This window comes from Dermacentor albipictus, chromosome 5 (genome assembly GCF_038994185.2).
Source record: "Dermacentor albipictus isolate Rhodes 1998 colony chromosome 5, USDA_Dalb.pri_finalv2, whole genome shotgun sequence".
NCBI lineage: Eukaryota > Metazoa > Arthropoda > Arachnida > Ixodida > Ixodidae > Dermacentor > Dermacentor albipictus.
Window position 1 is genome coordinate 78,754,451 of NC_091825.1, and position 23,998 is coordinate 78,778,448.

The 23,998-nt window shown below is 48.8% G+C and overlaps 1 protein-coding gene across 2 annotated transcripts in view; it reads right to left on the reverse strand.

The window, feature by feature from the left end:
• The window catches only part of LOC135921203 (sulfotransferase 1C2-like), a 75,733-nt gene extending 53,411 nt beyond the window's left edge, over positions 1–22,322 (reverse strand). The window contains exon 1 of one of the 2 annotated variants that reach the window (XM_065455523.2): positions 22,076–22,322. The gene's annotated coding sequence lies outside the window, so the exon portion shown is untranslated. Of the gene's footprint in view, positions 1–1,501; positions 1,944–22,075 lie in introns of those variants that run through there. The other variant, XM_065455522.2, reaches the window with a different exon arrangement.
• Between the last annotated feature and the right edge of the window lie 1,676 nt (positions 22,323–23,998).

Sequence of the window (23,998 nt, forward strand, 5' to 3'; positions counted from 1 at the left end):
GAAGCGCTATGGTGAGGCACTCGATTACTTCCGTGAATACAGCAGAGAATGGTTTGTTTGATGTGCTCCTTTAGTAGAATATTTTTATCATCCTCTCCCTGTCTCTTCATACCGCGAATTAAGCTGGTTTGTGACGATGAAAAAAAAAGTACTCATTGCCACAGTTGCCCTTCAGCACGCTAACTATTACCACTACCAGCATCCTTTGCAGGCAGCAACGGCGGCGCAGTGAAATTCGTCGTGACATCGGTCTCTATATTGTCGGTAAGGCACGATAAACTTCAGCTGTGTGGATGAGGTAAGAGTGAAATGTGACGCGTAATTATTAGGCTAGAATGTGACGAGGGCGTATTGCACGAAGTAGAAGCAACAGGACGGCAAGATACAGGGACGAGTGCTCGTCTCATTCCTATTGTCATCCTGCTCTGTCCACTTCACGCAATACGTCCTTGTAACGCAGTGAAGTGTTCCAACTAATCCGATATGCTACCCTTCGGCATGCGCACAGGATGTGCCCGTGGACAGGTATTCACCATTCGATCTGCTCATCCACGGACACCGCACGTAAATCAACACACTGAGAAAAATTGACTCCACTGCTGTGTCTCTGCATTGGAACGCCTATATCACGAAGAGCGACATCTTGTTTTCCCACGCACATTGGTCAATCGAGAGAAGGCTTTGTTATAGAGGGCGTAATGGTCAACTTGAAGGTATGCTCTAGCAAGATAAATGTAAGGATTATAAAAGGTAGGGGACTAGAAATAAGTTAAGCCATAGTTTGTTAAACTGGACGGTCAAGATTCTATGCCAGAAAAAGAAAACAAATGATGCAGAGAGAAACCCTGACCTCGTATAACATTGCACCTTGTCAGAGTGGCTCATTCGTTCTGAGGACATCTGATCGCTGCGTAGGTAAGTTCGTCTTAGCCAGAGTGCCCAGGGAAGTTCAGCGAAAGGTTCTTACTGGCGTGAAATACCTGCGTTGCCGTCAGAAGGGCTCTGCACGTTGTTAGTACAGCGGCACAGCCAGCTGGAGACGGGCACACATAACAGGATCTGGCAAACTTAATTCAACTCGGCGATGGAATGGCCCTATACCCTTATGTTCCAGCCCTGCCCGAGTGTGAAGAGATATATCTCTCTCAATGCATGCGTCTGCAGCTGTGCCGAAACATGGAACGGACGTCCGTGCACAGAGATTGCGTACGACGGCGTTTGTTTTTTTCTCCCCACCGAGTGAAAAAAAGAAAATGTTGAGAAAAACTCGGGGCTACAGGAAAGCGCGGTGTGCAACCGAGGAACCGGAACATTTTAGACTTCAGACATGACCTGGTCGGTCCACGCGTGAACGTCGTAAATACAGGGTCATCATCTGTTCTCGCTAAACGACGCGGGAAAGATAATTCGCAGCGGAACGAGCGCGAGGCAACGAGGAACATCGCGGACGAAAACAACACGCGAAACGAGGAATCGCTTGCGAACGACCGTGTATACGCACCTGGGGGCACACGGGGGGGGAGTTCAAGGCCGCAGCAGCGCCACAACAGCTCCTCCACGCAACGGTCAGCTGACCCCCTCGCGCTATACGTCGACGTTGACGGGCGGCGTGAAATGGTTTTCTTTAGGAGGTTAGCACCGAGTTCACCTCGGAGGACGCCCCACCCCTGCTGGGCTGCCCCGTGTGGCGATCCGCGCTGCGCAGCAGGAAGACCCGACTCTCCCGGAGAGGCAACCGCTGCCGGCGGCACGTAGCTGCTGCATCCACTCGCACAAGCAAGCTGGCGCGCGTGTGTGCGCGCGCGCGCTCGAGTCCGCCGCCGCACTCGGCTGCGTCCGGACGGCGTTCGGCGACGGAGGCGACGCGCAACGCGCGCAGCGGCAAACCGTCGCGCGCTGCCAGCCATTGTCTCGCGGCGCGGTCCCTGACAGAGACGACGCCGAGGCGGACCACGAGGACGCCGAGCCACTGGCTGCTTGGGCTGGCTGGCTCGTGCCTGTTCGCGACGCCCGCAGGTAGGGAGGGGGCCGGGGGAGAGTGATTAATGCGCCTTTCGCCAGGCCCGTTGTTTTGTCTTTTTCCTCGTGGCGAGAAGTGAGCTTCTATACTTCAACCGGCAATCTCTGCCAAGTAAGCGGCTCATTAGCGGCCGCCAGCGTTGCTACCGGCGGCGAAGACGGGCAGGCCTGTTCGTTGATTGACGCCCCGCAACCGCCGGGGGCGATTGACGTAGCCCGTCGCCGTGCGGGACGAACCGAATTGCAGTGCGGAGTTCGCAGAACTCAACGATAGCGAGATGACGACGCCGATGACTGCCCTTGCAAATAAAGTTTGTCGCTGAGACGACGTCTTCTTGGACCGCCAACGGTTCGGCCGCACGCTGCGCCCATATCGGCTCTCGGCGAGTTGCTCCCCCTGCGTGCGTGCGTCACGTGGTAAAAGTGCCTCGTCCTCTCGAGGGAATCGTTTGAAGCGTCACTTCGACGTGTGCTACTCCACGCGGCTCCTTTCTTGCCCATACGCAGCTGTTTCTTTGCTTTCCCGCTGTCGTCTTTACAACCCCTATATCCCCGACCACAGTGCAGGGTAACAAACCGGAAACTCGCCTCTGGTTCAACTCCCTGCCTTTCCTCTCTCTCTCTCTCTCTGCTTTACTGCTTTGATCCCTTTTATGCGTTGCATATTGCAATCACTCAGTTCAGCCCTTGGGCGCGGCCGGGCTGCCACCATTGAGGGTATGAGGCATTGTTCATTGCTGCGCGTCTCATATGTGGGTCTATTCTCTTTTAAGTTTGCTATGTTTGTTATCAAGTTGCTTCTATTTTTATGCGTTGCATATTGCAATGACTCAGTTCAGCCCTTGGACGCGGCCGGGCAGCCACCATTGACCTTTAGCGCAACCACGTGACGTGATGTCACGACATCCGGAGGAAAAGCTGGGCCCCAACTCGCGCAATATACAACGCATTCTTGGCTTAACCAAGATAAACCTGGCCATTTTTCTACCTGACTGCGAGTGCGTTGGTTCAGGCCCACTGCGCATGACTATACCCGCAACTCCCCAATACTGATCGGGCCACACACTCCAAAACATCTGTATCTGTTACGATCAAACGCTGAACAGGTCTTGAAGTGCACCGGCGCACACACACAGGGTTACAGAAAGGCAGACGGGACTGCGCTCCCTGTCTGCGCACGCACACGCCTCTTGCGTGCGCGTTGTGGTGCGCTTTAAGATCTGTTCAACATGAACAATTAAGAGCTAGCCCGACGTGCCATCCTATTGTTATGGGCTCGGTCGGCTAGGCCTACGGTTTGCAGGGTTCTACAGCTCGTAACAGCATTTTGAATTCCCGAAGGGAGCGAGCAGAAAGTAACTTAGACACTGACTTGGACTGCACCGCTGGAGAGGCTGGCGCTGCGCTCGGCATGACGTACGTCGTGGCGTACGTGCTCTATAAATGTGTTCCGCTGGCATGGCGTTGGGCAAACGTATACCCTTGTGCTACACATAGTCCCTCTCGCTTGGACCAGAGCTATGGCTTGCAGTATATGTAAATAAATAAATAAATAAATAAATAAATAAATAAATAAATAAATAAATAAATAAATAAATAAATAAATAAATAAATAAAAAGGGATTTGCTATTAGTGTCGCAGACGATGCACAAGTACTTCAGGTGGTAATAGTAATCGTCTGCCTTCCAGAAACGCCGCAGATTCATCGGATTACTCTGCCTCGTCAGCACCACACTTTATGACTCCGCAATGTGACGACACGCGCTTGCAGCCATTTCAGTGCGCGCACACATACTTTTTTTTTCCCTCCAATGTTCAGTACATGCAGTGCGGAAGGTATACGATTAAAGAGACAGTGAAGTCACAGAAATCACGGGGCATATTTCATTACTATGTTTACTGGACATTTAGAAATAATCAGGTGAAATGAAAGTGGAAATCGACGAAAAGATGACTTGCCGTACGTGGGTGATCAAGCCCACATCGTCCGCACGTGCCCTCGGCCTTTGCAATGCAGAAAGCTTCTACTATCTCCCGTTCTAGTCTATCTCTAGACCAGGTTAGACGGACAGGCGCTGCGCCCCCAACAAACGTGTCGACACAGCAAGATATACGACGGCTGTCCACCCTAACGAGGCGACGTAAGTCCAACCCCTCTTCCTTCTTAACCATGCAGTCATGTGCCTCAGCGTATTCCGATGCAAAGAGCGCTTGGCTGCGTTGGGACAGACTTACTTGGTTGTCTCCAAGGGATGCAGGCACGACGCAGGGTTGAACGGAAGCACCATACGGTGACGCGCGTCATGGTTAACGAGTGATGGATGACGGCGCGCAGGAGGTGCGGACAGCGGGACGGCTCGCAACAGTGAGCGCACGTAGCAGCGTTTCGACGATCAGGGTGGAAATGAAAGACAAGAAAACGAAAACAAAAGGAACACGCTGTCGACGAAAACAAATGGACCGCTCCGCGGTGGAACGTTGTCTTTGTTCTCTTTTCTTTGTTTCTTTTGTCGTTGTTGTGCCCCAAAAAACGACGAAGCACGGCGACGGGCAGATAGGGAACACCCCCTGCGTGGCCTTGCCCATGTCTTGAAGAGCACGCCGTCTGAAAGACGTGCTCTTTGAGCGACTCGTCGAGACAAACAAGGTCTTGACCTTGTGCAAGGCACTTCCGCACTGCTTGAGACGGCTCGCGCCGCTGGCTTACTGCATGCACGATTCATCGGTGTAAAGGGGGCTTTCGCGCGCTTTTCTCGCGACGTTTGGCTTCACAGAGGCGTCACCAATTCGGTGATCCACCGACGGGAGGCCGCGGCCTATGCCGACCGCCTGTTTCGGACAATCGCGTGCGTTGAAAAGAGTGGTGACGTAGGACACGATCAGCCTTGAGTCACATTCTTCGCCCTCTGGCGGCGGCCCAAACACGCGGGTGCGTCTTTTCGCTCGCAGGCAGCCGACAAATGGACACGGAACGTCTGTTCCAAGACATATCCGACGGGACCACTTAAGAATCTCCGAAAAAGTATTTCTTAGGCTGTCATAGATACAAACGATCAGAAATTATCAGGATACAGGAAGCTCACACGCTTCTTCCCTTAAATAATTGATAGTACAACTCCCATTCGAAAGTGGAACACAGCCCTTGAGGCAGGGGCACAGCCAAAGAAGGGCTGGGTGGGTCCCAACGTCCGAACATGGGACACGACCACACGTGAGCCCGTATACATATCACCATGCAGCGAGCGCCGTCTTGATGATGATGATGACCTTAAAGTCACTGGCACATGCCTACTCAGGTGGATTGACCAAGAGTCGGGAATATTTTAGATATATCTTAAGGAACTAAATTTAGAAATCAATAATTTTGACGAATCAATTAAAGTGAGCAAAATACAAGACAATTCAGCAAGAAACCATTGTAATAGAACACAGAAAAAGAAAGGAAATATGTATATGTATATTTATCAATGAGACAGTATGGGAAGACTGAAACGATTAATACGAATATCAATAAAACCGGTTAGATTCACCAATGTATTTTTCTGCGGCAATGCATACGTTCCTGTGTTAGTGTCCAAGCACGGAAGCACTGAGAGACAGCACCACTGAAGAATTAAATGGCAGGGCGAGCTATCGCACTGTAATTTGCAATCTCATTTTTTCTGGGGGTAATAGAAGCGCCGACCGTCCACTAAGCAATGTTCAATTGTATCTAATGTGTCGCAGAAATGGCACAAAGCAGCAATCACCAGACCAGATCACTGCATGTATAAATTTATGGGTGGGACGTGACATCGCAGCCTGGTTAACGTGACTTCTGCCTGTCTTGTATTACAAGATGGTTCTCAGTCGGTAAGTAGTGTATGCAAAAATGCATACTCTACATATGCATACAAGAATGAAAACGAAATGTAGATTTCATGAGTTCCATAAGCTGCCGAGTACTAACTTAGCACAACTGAAATGAATCGAAAGGCTACACTTAAAAATTCAGATGCATTTAAAATTTTAAAGGAGTCCAGCGGGTAAAGTCTATTAACAGCCCACCAAGCGTCGTCTCCGTAGCCCAGGGTGTGTGTGTTTGTGTGTGTGGAAGGGGGGGGGGGCAGGAGAACAAATAATGAGGGTCCATTTCGCTCATGTAACCTGAACCGGTCGTTCTAGATGGCGCAAGAAGCGCCAACAATGGGTGGTAACCGTGAAGACGTACTGGAGAGAAGCAGAAAACGCGTTTGGACTCATAGGAGAAAGTTGAGAAGGAAAAATGAAAGGAAACGGGTGGATCGCTCAGCCTTGCAACTTAGGATAACGTAACAGTTCCACGACAATGAACAGTTTACGGTATTAGGGACGACACACCTGCGACAATTCAGTTGTTTGATATACTATGTATCAAATATAGTCGACGTTTCCCTAAAAGACAGATGCTGGTGCGCCTCGCGTGGTATTGTTTTTAATTCAGCGCCGCTGTCGTGACGAAACATCATATGACGAAATTAAAGGAGATGTGTGCAACTTCAGGATGCTAAACATTGCTTCAGTGCAACGACTTACATTCAGCGCTTGTACAGTATATTCGATCGGTTATAATGGAATTTGCATGGCATATGACACACCCGTTGAAAATGTTTCTCTAATTGGACCATTTATAGTTCTTCCTAAGATTGTCCATTCATTAGTGCATTTCAGCCATAAAATAGCGAACTTCGTTATCGAACTTAGAATGGAACTTTTCTTAGTTGATTTTTATCGTGCACGAAAAAACTATTAGTCGGGTTTGAGCTGATTTCGACTGCTGTTTAAGACAGCCTTACCAGCTTTTATACAAACTTCTAAAGCCGAATAACGACATACACATAACAATGCGTGTACGATAGTTAAAGGTATATTAAATGCTGATTTATAAGAGTTGGAAGGCGATTGAAACTTCAGTTTAAGTCGATCAAAGGCAATGCCTTCTTGAGCGAGTTGGGGCTGAGAATATGGCAGAGTCAGTGTGCACGACACTCTATCTACGTCAGTTCTCACGTGATGGGAGTAGGAAGAACGCCGAACTGCTTAATTTTTATTGCGATAACAATCATATGGACAATCCAGGCGCATTTTCGCTGTCGCCGTGATCTTCCGTATAAAGTCCAAGGCCGATAACACCGCCGTCGCGAGTCGTATGCTGTATGTGCGCGTGGAATCACGCGAGAGATCGTAGCTCAAGCTGGTGTAAAGCACTTCACGGGCCCGGGCCCTGGCTTGACCCGACCGGCGGGCCGGGCTCGGGTCGGGCCTGAGCCTCGGTCAGGCCCGTAGTAGGCTGGCTATGCTATAGGTGACTTTTCAACACTACCTGCTACTATACGAAGGAAAAACTTTATTTCGTCAGCATTAGGTGCGGTGATTAAGCGTGTTTTCTTCAGCCGGGGCAGATGGCGCTCAATCGATATTTGATGGCACCCACTCCCGCTCGTTATATGTCCTGTAGTTGGGTGTCCAGGTTAGAACTGCGCAGCACCGGCTCCCATGCTTCAGCTGAGGGAGAGGCCATCAAGTTAGGAGGAGGATTGTCCTTCGCGCAGTTCCATATTATGTGATGAGTGTTGCTAGTTCTCCACGACATCTACAGTGTGGGCTCAGCCGTGTGAACAGCCATGCACTGCCTGTGCCACGGCCGAGGAGAAACGCGCTTACATCTTCCTCTTCCTAGTGCGCTCCCATTGCTCCCCCCCCCCCCCCCATTTCCTGCCTCTATCTTTTGATCGTGACTTCCAAGATCGCGCACGCAGGAGGACGGCGCAACTATTGGGCAAATGTAGCAGAGGCTTTCTTATCGCATGTTAACGCACGAGTATAATGAGCTGAATATATAATCTTTCTTTCCATTTTACCTGTTCATTCATCAGCAACAACGCCAGATCAAGTGCCGAAAAAGTCAAAACTATCCCCAGAAAAAGTTCTGTGCCGCGGATGGCATCTTAACAATTACCGGGATTTGGACCATACTTCGCTTAGACTCAAGGGCCCCGGTCTCGTGCCCGGTCGGGGCACGGGTCAGCTTTGAAACTATTGAGTCGGCCTCGGGCGGGCCGTCGCATAGCCCTTTCGGGCTCGGGTCGGGCATGGGCCCGGCCCGAGCGCGACTCTGCCAACAAGTGCGTACTTTGCACGGCCGCGCGTGGTCGCGCGCGTCGTATCTTGAGAGGGATCTGTAGACGGCTCATACCTTTGTGCGCGCTGTTTTCGCCACTCTGGAGTCGAAGCGATAGAAAGCACGAAGGCGGCTTCGCTCGCAGCTGCTGCCGCGCTTGCTCACACGAGCGTTTTGACAGCCATTGTCCGCGCTCATCGAGTTCGATGTGTTATGTTTGCTTGTGCGCGCTGGCACCATGCTTGTTAATTTAATTAGTAAGCGAATCTTTCCAAGTTTACACGGCCGATAAAACTACCGTCCTTCGTATAGCTGTGTACTAATTTGCTATCGCAATCGGTGCTTCGACTTTCGGGCGAAACTGCGACTTTTTTTACTACACCATTGTCGGCATCGGGCCACATTTTTAGAGCCACTCACACTTTTAGCCACACGAACTTATCTGACACTTACCCACGGGAATTACTATCTCCTGGATCGACTCAGGAAAGGGACTATAACTGCACATATCTGATGCGGGAAAGTGGGGGTTAACTCGCTAAGAAAGACATTGCATGTCTTTAAAACAGAAACGAATGCTTTTTAGGTTGCTGCAAAAGCACGAAGCCACCAGTCTCGGCGGGCAATTCGCTTGAATGGCAACAGTCAATAACGGAAGCAATTAATAACGAAAGACGGTGCGGCGTCACCGAACAGCGTTCGTTGCCTTCAGCCGCGAGCGTCCAGCGCGGGGCCCCCTGCGGCAGCGTCGACTGAAGGCGCGTCCTCCATCTCGGCCGTCGGTGGACCGGCTAGGCGCGTCGAATGAATTATGAGCGAAAACTCACGCGCGCTCCGTTGAACTCTCCACGCTCACGTGTCCACTGCGTCGCGAGTCGGTGAGCGTGTATGCGAGAGACTCTCGGATGCAGCTGGCACCTCGTGTGGCGGGGGCAGTCAGGTCGTTGCGTGAGCAAATTTACATCGCTTCTTCTTTATCGCCGCTATGCCCAAAGTCCTCGTTGTACGTGCCGGGCACGTAGCAGCTGGCCACAACACGTTCCCGATGGAGTTTATTGATGGAAACGACGTGGCTACGGAAGGCTTTCTGCAACGGCAGCGCGATTCCGCTGCGATGGAGACTTGTGCAGCATGCTGTGTTAGGTTCGAGAAATACAGGCTCGCCTTTTATTTTTTATTTTATTTGCAGATATTGCAGACCCTTTCCGTGTCCAAGAAGAGCAGGGACATCAGTCAGTAGGAAAACAGTACGAAGCATAAAAATTATTCAAAACAAACGCATCACTGTGAAACGCAAATGCTGTAGAAGTAGTATTAATACAACAAAGAAACGAGAGAGTAAAAAAAAAAACGCTTAGCTAGTCGAAAATGTAATCTATTAAATATCTGAAAATGCTATTGCCTCTATGTTTTTTTTTACAAATGAATCAAGTGTCATGCAATTTACTACAATGTTCGGTAATTTGTTCCAATAAAGTAAGCGATAACAAAGATTTAGACGTAAAAAACGTAGATGAACGTCTTATATGCGAAGAATAGAAAGTAGTGGAAAAGATTAAGTCTTGAAATTTCGCGGGGTTTCTTCCGTTTCTCCTAATTTCAGGAGGGAAACAGCCTTCTGTGCGTGGTTTCCGAGAAGCCAGGGTCCATATAAATAACTTCAAATGTCACGAAGGTAATGGAACGAATGAATGGTCCTGTTTCGCCAAGATGCCAGGCTCGAGAATTATTTTCCTGGGGTCATGAGTAGCTTTCATCGCCGCTGTGGAAACAAGTGCCCCGCCTATATGCTATTCCTAGACATACAGCAAGCTTCCGACTCGATTCCGTATAGGGCGATTATTTTGCTCTTGCGACCACGCGCATTTCGGCTTGTCTGCTCTGCTTTGTGCGCAACTTTCTATCGGGGCACCAGATGAAAGTGCGTGTCAGAGGAAGAACACTTGAATCCCGCACTGTGAATTCCGGGCTCCCCTAGGGCAGCGTTTAGGCGTCGCTTCTGTTTAACATCGTACTCGCCGATCTTCCAAGTCGCTTGCCTCGGGACAGTGACTCTATTATAGGTATAGCTATATATGCAGATGGTATTGCTCTGCGGATAAGCGGCCCTTCGGGCCTTGGTCCGCAGCTTCGTGCAAGCTTGCAGATAGATCTGAATGCGTCGTCGGAGTACTTGGGTGATATTGGCCTGCAGATATCAACCGCCAAGTCGGCTGCATTAGCACATCATCATGAAAAAACGCGCTACTAGAACCATGGTCCGACTGTACCTTGACGAGACGCCGACAAGCTGGGTGCGACAACACCGTTATTTGGAAATAACTGTGGATAACCACATATCTTGGCGTCCTGCGGTTAAACTTGTGAAGCACGAATCGCAATCCTTCGTTAAGTATGTGGCCGCGCCTTGACTGCTAGACGTGCAGGCTGCGACCAAACGACAGCTCTGCAGGTGTACCTGCCATCTGTGCTCTCAGGCGTTGTGTATTCGCTACCAGCCCTGAATGTACTGGCTGGTTTGATGACCCAACTGGAACGATGACTCAATTGGAACCCTCCGACTCATGCTTATATTACCTCTTGGGGCGCAATGTGTTGCATTACTCACCGAAGCACACCAGTTACCGTTGAGGCTGCAAGCAGATCAGAGACCTCTTTGTCATATCGAGTGCCTGCACCGCGCATAGAATGACCAGTCCTTCCTTGATCGGCTGATTCACCACCTCGGATCGGAAAAATGGCGACATTATTTATGACCATTTCTGGCAGTCCTGTACGGCCTGCTTCAGTTACGCTTCCGCCTCCGAAAGATATCAACAAACACGTATATTCCTCATTTATCCCCAAATCCCTGACATGCACAAAAAGTCTGTTATGCCTGTTTCGGCAATATTCCAACTAGCTCAGTCACACATGTTCGAAAGGTTTCCAGATTATCTTCAACTATTCACCGATGGTCAAGGCAGCTCTGCAACTTTTTTCCTGCCCTTCGAATCAAGTACGACGTGTGTTTCATATACTACATCCAGCTTCATCAACTGCGGAGCTAGCAGCGATTGACGTTGCACTGAAATGCGTTCAAGAGGAGCTAAATAGCATCCAGGATTGCCATTTTTACCGACTCCCTCGCCGCCTTTGCAGACTACAACCAAGTCGCTCTGACTGTTCATTCGTGCGCAGCATAACTGACTCCGGAAATAAAATTGCATTACGTGTTTTATCTCTCACCTTCGCATGTAGGGATCGGCGGGAAATGAAGACGCTGATCGGCTGGCTCCAACGTATGCTCATAACGACTGCGACTGCCCAGGCACTTTGTGGAAGTTTGATGAACGCTCGTCTGCTGAATCTTCTCCGAAGTGCGAAGCACTGACTGCGACAGCAAGTTTTAGCGCTGCGCACGAACTTCTCGGACGTTGTTCCAACTTGACGCGGGTCGGACTACCGCGGGTGTGACATACTCGGGTGCGCACACCCTTAAAAGCTTTAGCACGCCGTGTGGGGCCAGTAATGACATCGCACAGGCTTCGCTACGCTGCGAGTAAAGACTAGTAAAATTACATCGCTATCACGTTTTCACCATCTATCACCATCGCCCACATTCCAATTCGACCACCTCGTTATAGAATTTGTCGAGGGATAAATTACATGAATAATAAGTGCATTGCCATTGCCAGAGATGCTCCACACGATTTCTTGAACGCTACACACTGTCACGACAAGTTAAATATGTATTTTTCATAAAAGAATATATTCGTATGTCCCAAAAATTATGCCAGAAATAACTGATATAAATGATTCCATGTGAAAAATGTGAAAAAGTTGAGGACAAAAATTTTATTGGAAGTTTGTCATTCAAGAACCTTGCTTACATTTTCGTACATAAGCAATTTTTTTTTTTTGCCAGGGAGAAATTTCAATGACGCTGGCCTTTGTTCCAATGCATTGGGCAGGAGCAGCCGTCACCGGTCGTCTATTGTGAGTAATTGCACCTAAATTATTGTCGCAAAAGAGAGCACTTAAAGAAAGCACGAGTTCTGCAAAATATACGAGGGCGAGTCAAATGAAAGTGAGTCAATGCAAATATATGACTAACGGGGTAATTTATTTAAATGTAGTTTCCATGAGCCTTTACACATTGGTCCCACCGACTAACGAGTCGCGTGATTCCCGTCTCATAAAACTCCTTGGGCTGCTGTTTCAAAAAGTATGTAACCGACTCTTTCACGTCATCATCCGACACGAATCTGGTTCCCTTGAGCAGTTTCTTCAACTGACCCAAAATGTGGAAGTCGCAAGGCGACAGGTCTGGGTTGTATGGCGGGTGTTGCAACGTTTCCCACTTGAACTTTGCCCGTTTTCTGTCAACCATATCAGCCACGTAGTCGCGAGCATTGTCGTGTAGCAAGGTGACCCCATTCGTCAGTTTTCCCCGTAGTTTGTTTGTGATTGCGACAGACAGCCGATCCGGCGTTTCACAATATCGGAAATGATTGATAGCCTCTCCAGGTTTGGCAAATTCGATCAGTAATGGCCCCTGATGATCGAAAAAAAAAAGTCAACACATTTCCGGCAGAAATGACGGTATTCGCTTTATTTGGCGGTGGTGAATTGGAATGCTTTCACTGAAAGCTTTGCCGTCGTGTTTCAGGCTCGTAGTAGTGGCACCATAACTCGTCCCCAGTCACAAGTGCAGAAAAGAAGCCGTTTCCCTCATTGTGATACCGGGTCAGATGAGTCAAGGCAGTGCCGGACCTCTCCGTGTTGGGCATTCATTGCGCACACATGAGCTGATAACCAGTTCATCGACGATTATCCTCCATTCCTGTCTAATCAGCTAATCAACCTTTGGAATTGTCCTGGGGGTGATTGCACAGTGGCTTTGGCCCGGTCTTGAATCATCTTTGCAACTTTCACGTCCTTCTTGGAACAGTTTGCTCCAACTCTTCACAGTGGCCAATAAAATTCAAAGTTCACCGTAAATGAGAGATGCCTGTATGCTACTCGCATGCCTCGCACATAATTAACGGAAGAATTATTGTGTGGGGGGGGGGGGGGTGGGGGTGGAACACTTTCATTTGACCTGCCCTCGTAAATTAGAAATGCGAAGATACAATAGAATGTACAAATGCGAAGATGCAGATTTGAAACCGGGCTAGTTGGTATTCCATGGTGAAGTGGCTAGCGCAAGAATGGTCACAGTACACTAAAAGGGCGACAAGGACAAGCGCTTGTGCTTGTCGCCTTTTTAGTGTCCCGTGTCCACTCTTGCGCTAGTCACTTCAGCGAAGATACAGCCTGATAAAGGGCAAAAAAGTGTGACTTTAAACAAAGTTCACTGCACGCATGCACAAAATCTCGCAACAATATACTTAAATTTATGTATAAGTCTCCATGAAATGACAAAGAATGAATGTGTCGAACTCAAGAGGTAAGCTAGAATTCGGGGAACTGTCAAAACTAATCAACAAGGCGAAAATAAGGGATATTCGAAATTATAACGTGAGAAAACTGAGGAAGCCGTAAAAAATGGACGCAGCATGAAATCAGTGAAGAGGAAACTTGGCATAGGACAAACTAAGATGTGTGCACTGAAAGATAAGCAGGTTAATATTTGCAGCAATCCTGAAGGTATAGTAAAAACAGCGGAATAATTTTATACTGACTTGTACAGGACCCAGAGGAGCCATAATACTTCCATTCGAAGCAGTAATGAACAGGTTGCACAGATTCTTGATGAGGTTAGAAGCGCCTTGCAAGACACGAAATGGGGAAAAGTGGCAGGAAAAGATGGAATAAAAGTCGATTTAATCAAAGATGGAAGATACATAATGCTTGAAAAGCTAGTGGCTCTCTTTACGAAGTGTCTATCGACTTCCAAGAATCCCAGGGAACAGGAAGAATGCAAACATTATACTAATCCACAAACAAGGAGACGTTAAAGAATTAAAAAAATTAGGCCCATTAGCTTACTCACAGCATTATATAACATATTTACCAAGATAATTTCCAATAGGAAAAAGGACACAGAGCAAAAAAAAAAAAAAGGACACGATAGAGCGACATGCACACCACACTGACTTACAACAGTTTAATCATGAAGCCATGAAGGAACAAATATATAGGGTGCTACCATACGTGAATGATCGGAAAAAGACTTGCAACATCATTTGCAAGGCTGATAATGACAGCCACGTACCTACAGGGCACACGCAATGTTTGCCATTCAAACCCTGTCAAGATATGCTATTTTCTTAGATGAAAGTGCAATCGAAGGAGAACTGACGCCTGAGCTATCGAACTTCCTAATGAAATCTTCCTCAATGATTTCACGTGTCAGCTGTGACCTATGTTTAGCCGGCACTTCGCTTTCTTCCAAGCAGGGCTTACACTTGCGGTCGCGGCAATGAATAGCCAGATGGCCCTGTACCGTGTTGTACACATTGTTATGGTGCTCTCTGAGGCGATCACCTAAGCACCTTCCCCGTCTTTCCCACGTACTTTTTTCCACAAGAGAGACGAATCACATACACCACGCCAGTGATGCAGGGCACTAAACCCTTCTTGTGTTTCACAGTACAATGGCCATGCCTGCCTTGTGAAGCAAACTTGCAAAGCTTTGTTAGTTTTTCCGGAGTGAAAAAAAAAAATCCACCGCAGCACCAGTGCGTTGCCCTGCGCTGTTTAGTTTGTGGGACATATGTATATAAGGAAGTACTGCGAGTTTTTTCTTTATACAAAACTGCCACGGCTTGTCTTCCGTTCGCCGCCGGCGCGAAGTCGTCGACGGGGTATACAAGCCGGTTGGTTGTTGTGTACTCAAGCGAACGCAGCGAAGGAGTCAGAGTCGGGAGAAAGAAAGAAAAAAAAATATTCATCGAGTGACAATGTCACAAAGAATAAAAGAAACACGAAAGACACATGAACACTAACACAGATTCACTTAATCTAGATCAATGATGAATACAAAAGAAATACAACGAACATTAACAGTAAATATAGAAATTAGCACTACAGAAGACACACGTAACGGTGGTCAACTAAACATAGTTCAAAAGAAAACAACTGATGGCATACGCATGGCCAGGCAGCAGCAGCAAGTCCATAAAGTGTGGAGTCGACGGCAGAGCTTTCCCGAAGAACGCTGGCAACCCGATCTTGTTGCGGTGGATGCGATTGCTGGCCTGGGTTTCCCGGGACTCTAGGTCTGAACCTAGAGTCCCTCGAGCAGGTTGAGCAAGCTTGAGGGGAACTTCCGTGAGCTTCATTGCAGACGTTGGTTTGCCGTCTCTTACTCCAAATAGTAACTCGCAGTTCAGACGTGGCTAGGCGGCCCAAGCGATACTGGACGGCACTAGCCCCTTGACGTTTTTCAGCTGATTGTAGGCTCAGCTTCTAGACTCTAGACTGCCTAGCTCGGTCTAAAACCTGCGTTTAAACAACTTCTCCTTACCCTAGTTCCGTGTGGTGAGGAACGGCAGATATCGATGACGATCCGATAAAGTTAACCCAATTGGATCCCGGGTCCTCCGAAGGTCTTGGCCGCACCCATTTTAATTAGGGACGAGGGAACGGGTGATTGCTCCCTGCACTTAGAGATCGCGCACTCGTATTGCACCACGCACGCACACCCTTGAATCCGTAGCGGGCCTCTATTGTTCGTTCACAAACACAGGAGGAACGACGGCAGCCGACCATACGGCGCTGTCGGCGCACATACACTGACCGCAATTCGTGGACACGGGATTGCACCGGGGCACCACATACACTGCAAGTACTTCGTGGACACAGTATTGCACAGACACCACATACTTCGGCGTATTCGCACCCCGCCTTCTAAGTAAGCTTCTCATTGCACGCGCGGGGCAAAGAATACACAGGGGTTCCTACGAAAAGCTGTGGGGGCGTCACGGTCGCGCCGACGACATAAAGACAATCCCTAAACCTGCTTTCGAAACTTATCGGCCGCTTGCCCGAGTGGCCGGCAATAACCGTCTTGCTCGTCGATTTCTATTACTACGACCGTTTGGGCGCCCGTTGATTCGCCGAATCGAATAATGGCGCACCGGGACGATAACACACCATAACACCCCCATATATATATATATATATATATATATATATATATATATATATATATATATATATATATATATATATACCACAGTCGAAACAGCGGTGGAAAGGCTATGCCTCACCGCACACAATGCCCGGGTGGCCTGAGCCCGGGCTGGCAACCTCGCAGGTCCTTTTTTCCATTAAAGTTTTTTCCGTCCGTCCGTCCGTCCGTCCGAAACGACGTTTTATTCCAAGAAGGAAAGATGGCGCCGACGCAGAAACGAACACGAGCCGATGATTGATGATGACTTTGTACAGATGAAGATGAAGTCCGCATAAATGCTCACACTAATTTCCCCCGTGGACGGAAGCGGCCAGCCTACACATTAGACAGTGGAACGGAAATGAAAGGGCTTCAGGCGAGAAACGTGCATGATCTCTGTTCCGCGACAGCGTCGGTCAGTTAGGGCACTAACAGGTGTAACGCGATAGTTCACCGGCGAGGTCTGCTCTGTGACATTGTAGGGGCCAATAATACATCGAGACTCTAGCTTCTCCCATAAACCGGATGTTCGTACAGACTTCCATAGGAGCACATCGTCACGAGGGCGTTAGGAGACGACGCGGTGAGAGGTATCATACCGATGTTTGCGATCGTCTTGGCTTGCTTCAGTGTTCATACGGGCGCGACGACGACATTGGTCAAGACGACACACAAACTGGCCGCAAATGAACGGTGAAGCGTTGACGGGGCCAGAGACGGGGCCATCTTGCTGGCGGCGTCGGCGAAACCGGGAGATATGTCCTCGAAAGCCACGGTAACAGCAGGTAGGCCTCAACGAACGCCGGGCAGAGTAGTAAGGCGGGTTCGGACCTCGGGCGACTAAAGGGGCCAGTTGATCGTGAACAGGCGCAGGCGGTGTGACTGCAGACGGTGCTGCTGGCATTGCAGCAACCTTGGTGTAAGAAGCCGGTTGTGGGCAAGGAGAAGCGTTGGCATGGTGGGTGTTCTGTAGTGAGGCCAATTCCTTCCTAATAATGCCACGCAGGGCAGTAGAAGCTGGTTTGACTTGAGCGCTGCTGCAAGGGGGTGAGCCATGCGCTTGCAATGCCTCATAAATTATGGCTCGAATGATAGACCGGAGATCAATACTGCTTGTCAGGGGGTTGTTGGAAAAGTTCGTTTCCAAGCGGATTGATAGCAGGGCGTCGAGGCGCTGACAGACGGAGACGACGTCCGACATCGTCGAAGGGTTTTTAGTGGCGAGTGCGTTGAAGGCAGTCGATCCTTTACCCTTAAGAAGGTGTTGAATGCGGTCAGTTTCTGGCATGGCACTGTCGACACGGCGGCAAAGCGTGAGGATGTCCTCATTGTACGAGGTGTACGACTAGCCATAATGCTGGACGCACTCCGACAGCCTCTTTTTCGCAACTTTCGAACGAACCGTGGGTGTGCCAAAAAATCCGCCGTTGCTGCTCCCTGAAAGACGACCAATCACGGAAGTCTCTCTCGTGATTCAGGAACCATGTTTTGGCTACTTGAGAGACGTAATATGGCACGTTGTTTAACCTCGATGTCTCGTTCCAGTTGTTGTACTCGCTGACACGATCGCAGTTGTCGAGCCAGTGTTCAGCGTCCTCACCAGGCAAGCCAGAGAATATTTCGGGATCGCGCCGTGGCTGCTCAGTGGCTATGGTGTTAGGCTGCTGAGTATAAGGTCGCGGGATCGAATCCCGCCAAGGCGGCCGCATTTCGATGGGGCCGAAATGCGAAAACACCCGTGTACTTAGATTGAGGAGCACGTTAAAGAACCCCAGGTGGTCGAACTTTCCGGAGTCCTGCACTACGGCGTGCCTCAGAATCAGAAAGTGGTTTTGGCACGTAAAACCCCATAATTTATTTTTTTATGCGAAGCATATTACTAGAGCTCAACCCAGCTCCTCAGGCGCGGCGGTGTCGCCTTCAATACCACGTGACAGGCAGCCCGCGGTAGCATGAACAAGAAAATTGAAGACGCTCAATATGTGCTCGCGAATAACAGTCAAAGTGCAAAAATAAATCAGAACGTAGTTACCTTTGCTGGCTTTAGTGTCTTGACATGGATGCCTTGGCGCAGGTGACAAAAATGTTGACATTCTTTTCTGTGACATGACGGCATAAATGAACCACCACAACGCTGCATGCTTATCAGTTTGTCTGATAGTGTGTTGAGTTGGTTTGTCTCATTGTATGGTCCGATGTACAAATTTAGAAAAGTAAATGCACCTTTGGATTCAAATGTTTACAACATTAAACCCACAACTTCTGGCATCGAAAGTCTAAAGCATGACTTTGGAAATGTCGGTGCACCTTTCGCATCAAAAGTTTATTAGAACTTCATACCCATAAAAATTCGGAATTGAAATCTATGCGCTCCGTGGATTCCGCGGCCTCCGCGAGATGCCGCGAGGAGCCCGCTCGCCCTCAGAACGCCCTTGAAACTTTGGGCTCGCACGGGGCTGCTTGCGTCATGTGGCCCGGTGCATGGGCGTTGCCACAAATTCCAGCCCGAGTTCGCAATGTTCGCACTGAAATGTCTTTTCGAGCACGAAAAAAGGACATTCTAGACAAATCCAGAATAATTTCCGGCGCCGGGGGTTGTTTTGGTCAGTGGTGCATGACAGCACGAAATATTTGGGGGCGGGGGGGGGGGGGCTGAAGCCCCATAATACTCACCCCCCCCCCGGCCACGCCTCTGGTCCAAGCTTTACTTCATCTAAAGGACGCCCGTCGTGAACGGGCCCAGAACATTCATTGAGTTTGCTTCGGTGCGTTCCCGGCAGGCGTCACTTAGATCAAGTCAAGCATGGACTTCAATTTAAGATGCATTTCTGAATACACTGGTAAGTCCCCTAACATTCTAAGACCGGTACCAAAGTGTCCATTTGTCGACGTCCCGTTTCGAAGTGGAGGCCAATAAAGCATCATCATCATCATCATCATGTCTGTCTGTCTGTCGGTTGGTCGGTCGGTCGGTGAACGACTGCAGCATGTTATAACCTAAAAGTGCGTTGCCATAGTTTTTCTGAGTTAAAGACACGTGATTCGAAACATATTTAAGTATAGAGGAAGAACAAAAGGGAGAGAATGGAATGTTAATGGCCGAAAGATGGAGAGGTGGGCCTGAGCGAAGTGCCTCTGGCCTACTACTCTACGCTGGGGAAGCGGTTTTGGGGGAGCTACAGAGGCAGGTTGTGAAGAGGAAGGAAGATCATGTGAGGCAATCGACGGTGAAAAGTGCACGGTATGCACTCTCTGTGTAACGCGTACGCTTCATAATACACGCGTCTTCCTGGGCAGGGGTGGAGGCTACTGCAGCGTACCCAGTGGAGTTTGCTTACACCGTGCATTATTTTCGCATATGTCCCCGCCACTGGCGCAGTTAAATTAACGAGTAGCAGGGCATCAATCACAGGAGGTGCCACGTATACGGACGTGAGATGAACGTCACGTTGTTGTCGCTTGTCTTGAGCGAGTCAGAAGACAATTACTTATTTTTAGCTTGCACTGTGCCTAATTGATGAACTCGCCACTCTCGTAAACACTGGTGGAGCTTATACTTCGACGCACAATGGAGGCGCTCGCACAGATATCCATTTGCGTTGCTTCCGACGAAGCCAGAGACGAGCGCATCGACGGAAACGATTTCTATTTGGCCAGAGGTGGGTAAGCGCTGTGCCCTATACGATGCTATGGTAATGATCGGAAAGCCCAAACATTAAAAGGGGGTGACGGCCACTGAGCATGCGGCACATATAACGCTGATTCTTTTGTCAACGAGCATTTTGCAAGAAGAGCAACACGGTGCAATAGTGAATGTGTTTTCCTTATATTTGGCGGGCTTTGACCAGAGTCGGGAAAGGAAAAACGAAAACAATGCAGAATTTCCCCTGTCTCTGACAAGGCCGCGTAATTAAGAATTTACTGCTCATGCTATTGACGTTGCATATTTACGCATTATGTATCTCCCAATTATTTATCCGATTAGGAATCATCTAATTCACTCTGTTAGCGAACTAGTTAACCAAGTTATTTCTATAGTAGCCTGTTGTGGCTTTCTAGAGACAGCTGTCGACAGTATGGTTGCTAGAGACAGCTGCCGACACATCTTCGCGTCATGCACACACGAAATTGCACTATCTTTATTTCTTTGCCATTGGAGGAAGTTATGTGAAATACGCATTATTTGTGCTGTATGCATGAGAGGCGGCCAGTCAGGGAACTAGCAAATATGCACAAACGTGAATAGCAGCGTCGCTGAAAGTTGATGGCTTGGGGGCAGACCGAGTTGGCAGGCAGGCCGGGGGAAGAGAGCGAGCAAATGGAAGGCGCCAATGAATCTGAATTCGAAATTGCGGACGCGAACGATGCTGTCGAAGCGTTTCCAACGTGCGTGTAAAATAGTGTGACGGGGCTCCACACGACTGGCTGACTGGCACAAAATTGCACACAAAGCGACCTGGCAGAGGCGAAAGGCAATTCCGGTCGTTGAAGATGACTCCGAATCTCGGCCGCATTCGCTTTAACCGGAGAAAAACCATTTCTCCGAGCGCACAACTTACATGGCGTCAATCCCATGCGTGACCTGATGCAGACGCAGCCTCAACGTTGCATTGGTCGACATACATACATACATACATACATACATACATACATACATACATACATACATACATACATACATACATACATACATACATACATACATACATACATACATACATACATACATACATACATACGTACATACATACTCACACACACACTGAGCGATAACGAGTGGCTCGAGTCTTTGTGCACGACGACCATATGAAACCACCTGGCATTGAAGCCAAATAAAGTATTGAGGAAATTAACTGGTTTCAAGGAATCTGTACAATTAAGCATTATGAAGGGTTATGTTTGCCCTAAACATTATAATTTGATTAAACAAAATGGGAAAGGAAAGTAAGAGAAAAGACAACTTTGGCCGCCGGCCGTAGTCGAGTCCACATTCTCCGCATGAAGCGTGCGATGCGTATAGATGCGCACACCTCGCTAGCTGCAGTCATTAGCCGTATACAGCGATCCCACTGCGCACACATCGGGCCCCTTGTTACACAAGATTGCTCGACGAAGCCTATTTATTGAGTCTTTCTGCGCATGTGCCGTCCTCGTCACGGAAGCGAATATTGAAAGGCGCCGGACGATGTCTCAGCGACAGCGTAAGCACGTCCTCATCGCGCACGTAAATCCCAGCGCTTCGGCGCACGCCGGCGAGATAGATGCAGCAGATACGTACGGACGACGTGTAGGAACTGCTAGCTCAAGACAAGTAGCGGAACTCATTAGGCGTGCTTCCATCTAAGCACCAAGGTTGACTGATTCTTCACGCTCCGAGGACCTTTGTCAGTGTCAAGCCTAACCCGGCCTGACGAGCGAAAGGGACGTGCAGTACGAAGCTTGTCGCGACCTCGTGCAGTTCACGCGCTCAAAGTTCCGCACGCGCACACATGCACGCACACACAATCACGTTTTCAGGCTTTTCCTTATCGCTCTGCCGCATCGCGCTCTCAATGCGCGCAGCGTGCTTACGTCAAATTTTCTTTATCAGTATTACTTTTCTTTAAGACTAGGAACGCAAAGGAAGATAACAATTGGCGGTGGCTTCTGTACAGTATAGGCTCTCTCCTTGATGGTACCGCTGCGCGAGTCCATTACACATAACCATAAAGCGGCAACTATAAGCCAACAAGCACTCCTTTCAAGGAAAGACACAAAGCTCTACCCGAGCGTAATCGAGCGTGACACGAATACGCGGAATTAAGTTCTCACTTACCTCAATTATTGTATCTCTGCGCCTGTCACGTCTCCAGATGGCTTAAGGCACCAGCGCGAGCGTGGACGGAAAACCAGCACACACAAACACAAAAATAAAAAATAAAACTGGCACAGAAATAAAACTGGCACGGGGAACCAACGAACTGCACGTGAGAGCGCTTAAAGAGCTCACAATCTGGCGCGCCTTTGAAGTCGTCTGCTCTCACCTCAGGCGGCCGCCATGTTGGAATAGACGTCGTCGACTGCGCACGCGTCCCGCCCCGTCTCGCGTCGCTTCCTCATTACGCGCCGTTACGGCGAGGAGGCGGCCCGGAAAAAAAAAAAAAAGCGTCGCACAATGGCAGCCACAATAGAGGCGTCGGCGACGTGAAAATAAGGAAATAAAAGCCGGCGGCAGGCGCGAACGATGTCCCCTTTTGGTCCGCGTGCAGCAGTCACTCAGCCGACGACCGAGCTAGTGTCGCCTTGATGACGACGGCTACAGGGAGGAGGGTCGTCCGCGGAGGCCAATAATATGGAGCCCTCTACGCGTGCGTGTGTCCTCGGGGCGATACACGAGTCGCCGTCTTGTCAGACGTTACTCCGAGCGACATTTAGCACTCGCAGGGATGGTCTCTGAACAACAACAACAAAATACTTTGCTGCAGAAACTGCATTGCTCGGGCTCTCTGACGAAGCCTGCGTTTAAGTCATTGTAGCGAGGTTGTGGGTGGCATTAGAGCGCTAACATACAGGGACTGAAAAAATACCGATACGGTCCCTGTCCTCTCACGGGTAGTTGATGCCAAGTGAACAGGTCAAGGCAACTTCATTTCCCCAGGATAAACGTTTTCAGGGATATAAGCTGCCCAGAGCGACTCTGCCAAGCATTATTTTGCAACTCTGCGGTGCAACTCCGCACACAAATTTTTGACTGGTAATGCTAGAGCTTATTACGAAGTATAGAGAATCTAAGACAGTGGTCATGGCATACAGTATATAGGGTGCCACAAGTATCATGAATTATTTTCTTTTAAGCGAGGTCTTCTGTTGGGATGACACCAAAAGTATGTATGTATGTATGTATGTATGTATGTATGTATGTATGTATGTATGTATGTATGTATGTATGTATGTATGTATGTATGTATGTATGTATGTATGTATGTATGTATGTATGTATGTATGTATGTATGTATGTATGTATGTATGTATGTATGTATGTATGTATGTATGTATGTATGTATGTATGTATAAGTTGTTAGCAATAACCTGAAGAAGCACTCTGTGTATATTTTTTCATTGCACCTAATAATTCAGTTCGCAATTATTATTTGACAAGTTTTTGACGTACTTACCGCAAATATCTCAGCCCTATATTTCGAAACACACTAAAGAACATCAATTTCAAGTGTTTGCGGTGCGCTAGCACTTCTGCTGCAATTTTTTTTCTGCGCTCACACCAAATAAAAAGAACCGGGGCGATTTAGCGGTAAATGCTAGAGAAATGCGTTAGCATTACATCGTACCTCCTTGAAGTCCCAGATTCATGGTTTAAACCGCTTTCACCGCATTGCAAAGTGTCGTTCAGGTGCTCACTCGACACACGTCCGGCTTCTTCGAGAAGCGAAGTGCAACTGATGGAGGTGCGGGTCTGACCACCGTTGGTTGCACGACCACCACCGTCGCCACCCCACCACCACCGCCACCATCACCATATGTTTAAGTCCACTGCAGCACGAAGGCCTCCCCCAGCGGTCTCCAATTACTCCCTGTGGAGCCTTAGCTGATTCCTACTTGCGCCTGTAAGCTTATTATTTTCATCGCCCCGCCTAATTTACTGCTATCTTCGACTGCGTTAACCTTCCTTTGGCCCCCATTCTGTAACTCTAATGGTCCACCGGTCATCTGACTTACATTCTAAATGGCCTGCCCAGCTCCA